This window comes from Sus scrofa, chromosome 14 (assembly GCF_000003025.6).
Source record: "Sus scrofa isolate TJ Tabasco breed Duroc chromosome 14, Sscrofa11.1, whole genome shotgun sequence".
NCBI lineage: Eukaryota > Metazoa > Chordata > Mammalia > Artiodactyla > Suidae > Sus > Sus scrofa.
This window is the reverse complement of record NC_010456.5, coordinates 120,804,308-120,810,560: the sequence shown is the minus strand read 5'-3', so window position 1 is coordinate 120,810,560 and position 6,253 is coordinate 120,804,308.

Here is a 6,253-nt window from a genome sequence, read left to right as displayed (position 1 = left end):
GACAATTCAGCATAAATCCCTCTGTGCACATGCAGAAGAGTTTCTTTAGGAAAATGTCTGTTTACTTTATTAAGCTTATGAGCAAACATGAATGAATGTCCACAGAGGGTTGCCATGTATTAGGGCTCCGGGAATGCGAAACATTCTCCATCATCATATCACCCGTTGTCACTCCTCCAGTCCACCCCATGAGGAAGTCCAGTCACTGTCCTCATTGATGAGGTAAAAGTTCAGAAAATGTGAGTCATTCGCCCCGGATCTCAGAGCTCACACAAGAGCCCTGGGCCAACCATGCAAGGCATCTTAGTCCGTGATTTCCTGGAGACCAAACTTGGATCTCTTTCCCGTGGTGTCCCGGTATCTGAGATTGGTCTGGAATGTCACGAGTGGCTCCGATGCCCCCCACCCCGAGCCCCCTCGGGACACCACCAGTCTCTCAGCTGCCCCACAGAACATCTCTCCACTCCACCCACTGGGGAGCGGGTAACTTCGTGACGGGGCCCCCGGGGCCCCCTGCCCTGATGCTATTCCTGTCTCTCTTCACCTGACCAGACTCACTGGACCTTCAACACCCAGGCTCAGATTCTCTGGGGGGGACTCCAGCGTCCTGCCTTGTATACTTTCCTCTTTGAAGTCTGAATAGCCTTTATCTCTTCTGAAAATGCCCCTCTGTGCGTTCATGCAGATGAAGGAATTCGGTGCAGAGAGGACCTGTGACCTGCCCAGGGCTGCAGGCAGCAGACGGCAGTCACGCCTGGTCTCCGCAGCCTCCAAGGTCGGTACACTTCCTGCCCCACTCTGGCAGCTTCCGGAGATAACCTGAAAGAGGATCTTGTTATCAAATGGGAGTTGGACAGGATCTAGGGTTGGGAGAAACATTCGTTTCCTGACGTGATCTCTACCCCCAGAACGACACAAAATCAGCCCCAGCTGCCCTGGCACACAGCAGGCGGCTCAAGTGCTAAGTAGCCAAGACTCTAGTCCTTCGGGCTCAATGGACCCTGTTGTCCCCTGGTTCCCTGGGGCTTTGTCTTGACTTTTCCATTCGCTGCCAGCTCCCCAAGAGCAGGATTTCTGTTCGACCCCCTGAGCCCTCCCATAGCATCAGAGCATGAATCGGTGCTGTTAAACATCCATTTTACTCCTGTTTTAGTCACTTGCCCTTCGCTGTTGATCGCCTATACAGTGGGGCCAAGGAGGCAAGGAAAATGAGTACCCCAGTTCCCTGTATGGTACCCAGAGCTCCAGTCTTCTTAACAATAATCTACCATTGCTGGGGGCTTTTGTCTGTGCCAGACACTGTCCTGGGAAACATTGCCTCATTTCCGGCTCACATCAACTCCATGGAGAAGGGGGTGGTATTGTCTCCATTTTGCAGATGAGGAAGTGAGGCTGGAGAGCTTAAGAAACTTGGCTTTGTCCATGCCGCCAAAGCATGACAGCCTGAGACCCACATCCTGCCTCTTGGCCATTACACTTGATGTCCAGCATTGCCGTAGCTGAGAGGTAGCTGGCAGCTGGGGCTCAGGATCAGTCCCTGGCCTGGGAACTTCCATAGGACATCCCTGGCCATAAAAAAACAAACAAATAAAAAGAACACAATGAAATACCACTTTACACCCACTAGGATGACTATAATCAAAAAGATAATAACAAATGCTGGAAAGATGTGGAGAAATTGGAACTTCATAGCCGCTGGCTGATGGGTAGAATGGTGCAGTCACTTTAGAAGGGTGTGGCAGTTCCTCAAAATGTTAAACACATTTATGCTAATGTTAAATTAGTGTATGAACCAGCAATTCTACTCCTAGGTATATACCCAGTGAAACTGAAAGCATATGTCCTCACAAACACTTGCACACAAATGTTCTTAGCAGCGTGATCTAGAAGAGCCCCAAAGTGAAAACAACCCAAATGTTGCTCAAAAGATGAATGGATAAGTAATATATGGTATATCCATACCATATTATTATTTAACCATAAAAATGACTGGAGTGCATTCAACTGATCATAGTGAAGCTATTTCAGTGGAGTAAGTTTTCTTTTTTTCTTCCCATGTGGGGGAATGTAAAGCAATTAATTTCTTAAAAATGAAAATTATAAAAGTATGAGTGAACACTATCAGGGTAATTTTTCTGAAAAGAAACAAAACCCAAGGCTTTAAATTGAAAATGTATTCTCTTTGTCCTCCATAATAATAGAGTTTAACAGCTACAATGTCTATTTATCCAATTTCTATTTTTTAACACATATCAACTTTCCATTGGATTCTTCTTTTTAAATATACTTCCAGTTGATTTAAAGGAAAAAAAAAATCCACATGGTAAATAAGTGAGAGCACTAGGAATATTAGAGGATTATCTAGGAAGATGACATTTTATTTTTTTTAACTTGAATCTTTCACATAAACCCTTCATTCTGATGGTGTTAGGTGAGGTTGATAAGTATGCAGAGAATTTATTATTCCTCCTAATCCTCTTATGACCAAAGAGGTACAGTGGAAGTCATCCATTTTATTAGTTGTAGGAAATGCTGTCTTTAAAAGAAAGTCTTTGAAGCGTTCTTATCCTGCCCTTAAATTCCAAGAAAATGTGGTTACAAAATCACATGGGAAGATGTGACGGTGAACTATGTTTACAAAAATAAGAGCACGTATTCAAAACAAATACTGGTCTCTGGATTATAAAGACTTTCCGTGAATTAAAATTGTCATTCTTAGGAGTTCCCGCTGTGGCTCAGTGGTAACAAATCTGACTAGTATACATTAGGACTCGGTTTTGAACCCTGGCCTAGTTCAGTGGGTTAAGGATCCAGCGTTGCTGTGAGCTGTGGTATTGGTCACAGACAAGGCTTGGGTCCCATGTTGCTGTGGCTGTGGTGTAGAGGCCTGCGGCAGCTGCAGCTCCAATTTGACCCCTAGCCTGGGAACTTCCATATGCTGCAGGTGCCACCCTAAAAACAAAACAAAAAAGAACCAAAAAAAAAGCCAAACAAAAATTGTAATGCTCATTTTCAATTTTATCAAGATTTATACATAGTGAAAAAAACTATATGGAAACTGATTGGAAAAAACTATATGGGAGTGGAATTTCCATTGTGGCACAGCAGAAACGAATCTGACTAGGCACCATGAGGTTGTGGGTTTGATCCCTATCCTCGCTCAGTGGATTAAGGATCTGGCATTGCTGTGAGCTGTGGTGTAGGTCGCAGATGCAGCTCGGATCCTGCGTTGCTGTGGCTGTGGTATAGACGGGCAGCTGTAGCTCCGATTAGACCCCTGGCCTGGGAACCTCCACATGCCACAGGTGAGGTCCTAAAAAGCGAAAAAACAACCAACCCCCCCCCCCCCCCGCCCAAAAGGAACCTATATGGGAGAAAAACTGTATAGAAACTTACCTTAGTAGGAAAGGACAAAAAAAGTGTGAGATGGATGTAAAATTTATTTGGGGAGTTTCTGTTGTGGCCCAGTGGGTTAAGAACCTGACAAGGTGTCTATAAGGATGCAGCTTCCATTCCTGGCCTCTTCACTCAGTAGGTTAAGGATATAGTGGTGCTGTGAGCTGCAGTGTAGATTGCAGATGCAGCTCAGATCAGGCATTGCTGTGGCTGTGGTATAGGCTCCAGTTGCAGCTCCAATTCGACCTCTAGCCTGGGAACTTCCATATGCTACAGGTGCAGCCCTAAAAAGAAAAAAGAAAAAACAAAATAAAAAAATGTGGTTATACTTGATACTTAAATTGTTTACTATATAAACACAACTTGTTAAATAAATCTAGAGTAATTTGATTAGGAAGCTGCTGTTTCTCTACTGTATAATAACAATCATTTTGAAAAATAGCTTGGTCAAACAATAAAATATATTATCTTAAAAAATAAAGGAGGTCCCATGGTGGCGCAGTGGAAACGAATCCGACTAGGAACCATGAGGTTGCGGGTTCAATCCCTGGCCTTGCTCAGTGGGTTAAGGATCCGGTGTTGCTGTGAGCTGAGGTGTAGGTTGGCAGCTACAGCTCCAAATGGACTCCTAGCCTGGGAACCTCCATATGTCACAGGTGCGGCCCTAAAAAGACAAAAGACAATAAATAAATAAATAAGTACTGGATATATGCTACGGCATGTATGAGCCTTGAAAACATTATGCTAAATGAAAGAAGGCAGACACAAAAGGCCACATATTGTTTGATTCCATTGATGTGAAATATCCAGAATAGACAAATCCATAGAGAGAGAAAGTAGATAATAATTGCCAAGGACTGGGAAGAGAGGGGAAAGAGAAGTGACTTCTAGTGGGTGTGGGTTTTATTTGGGGGATAATGAAAATGTTCTGCAATTAATGGTGATGGTTTCATGGTTTTAAAAATATGCTAAGATATTAAATTGTGCATTTCAAAAGAGTGGCTTATGGTATGTGAAATATATCTCAATATAAAGAAATAAAAAGAAATATACAGCAATGTAGAGGTAAGCAACACACGGAAAGGGAGGCAGGGTGTGGCTAGTTATGCCTTTGTCGAGAGGTTTTCCAGGAAAAAGGCATGCTCTGAGCCTGATTTTGAAGAACCAATGGGATTCATCAAACAGACGGAGTGGTAAGGAAGGGCTTTCCAGGCAGAGGGAATAGCACATGCAGAGGCCCAGCATGAAGATGGTAGCGTGGTGTACTCTACCACTTCAAGTGCTCTCATCATTACAGGTATAAATATTGGGGCACAAACTCAGAAGTGATTTATTTTTAATTTTTTTTAGCCATGCCTACATCATGTGGAAGTTCCTGGGCCAGAGTTTGAACCCGTGCCACAGCAGTGGCCCAAACCACAGCAGTGACAACACCAGATCCTTAACCTGCTGAGCTACCAGGAAACTCTGGAAGTGATTTTTTTTATAAGTGAAATTAATTTCTGATTCTGAGCTCCATTCATCCAGGCTGCAGAAGATGTCACCCTATCATTCCTGGTATTTTTAGGTTTGTAAGATGTTCCCAGGCACTGTGCCAAGATGTGGGATCAGCCATCAGTCTCCATAGTTTTGCCCAGAGATGCTACTGTACCTGTCTTTGACTTCCCTACCTCCGTGTTATGCAGGAGTCTTTGTCAAGGCCAGGACCCCAGTGCTGATGGTTCCACATGCCTGATGCACTTGGGGTATGGGGGGTGGAGGGGCACTCTTCCCTGGAGTCTTGCTGTCTCCACACACCCTGCCAGGAAGCAGGGCTGGGTGGGGCTCCTGCTGCCAGTGGCCTCCCCCGTCTCCTGCAGGAAGACTCACTTTCCTGTCTCAGAGCAGGTGATGCAGGGGACTTTGCTCTCCACTGCTTCCCCCAGGACATCTGTCCATCCCAATCATCTCCATTTAGCTCCTCTGCAAACTCCCTAAATTGTGCTCAATTTTTATTTTTTATTTTATTTTATTTTATTTATTTATTTTTTTGGAGTCACAGGTGCAGCATATGTTAGGGTTCGAATCAGAGCTACAGCTGCTGGCCTGTGCCACATCCACAGTAATGCTAGATCTGAGCCATATCTGTGACCTACACCACAGCTCACGGCAACACCAGATACTTAACCCACTGAGCCGGGCCAGAGATTGAACATGCCTTCTCACGGATACTAGTCAGGTTTGTTTCCACTGATCCATAATGGGAACTCCCTAAATTGTCCTCAATTTCTGAACAAAGATCCAGCACAAATGTCAAATGACTCCTGCTTGAATGAGAGAAAGGAAAAAGAAATACCATATAGAGGAAAAACAGTTAGTATTCAAAATATGCAGGCTTATAAGTGACCACAGCGTCTGATGAGATGGGCTCAGTAAGGCCACAGGGTGAAGGTCTCACCCAAGGGTCCCTCTGAAAAGCACAGGCCCAAGATCACTCCACCCGTCATTGTGGGACCCTCAGTCACAAGCTGGCCCAAGGCCCTGTCCCCTACAAGACCCTGCCCCTGAGGCATTCAGTCCTACAGAATGTGCATCCCCAGGCCTCCACCCACCCTTGAAGCAGGGTCAGGTATCAGAGGGGAGGTTACAAAACTGAGGCCATGAAGGTAGAGGCAGGAAAGTGGGTCCAGAACATTTTAGAGAAAATGTGGGGATGAAACAGAAGGTGGGAGATGAGAAGCAGGAGTGTTTGGCTCCCAAGTCCAAGAAAGCCAAGTGGGCAGCCAGGAAATGCAAATTAAAATGGAAACACACAGGGAGTTCCCACTGTGGCTTAGCAGGTTAAGGACCTGACATGGTCTCTGTAAAGCTGGGAGTT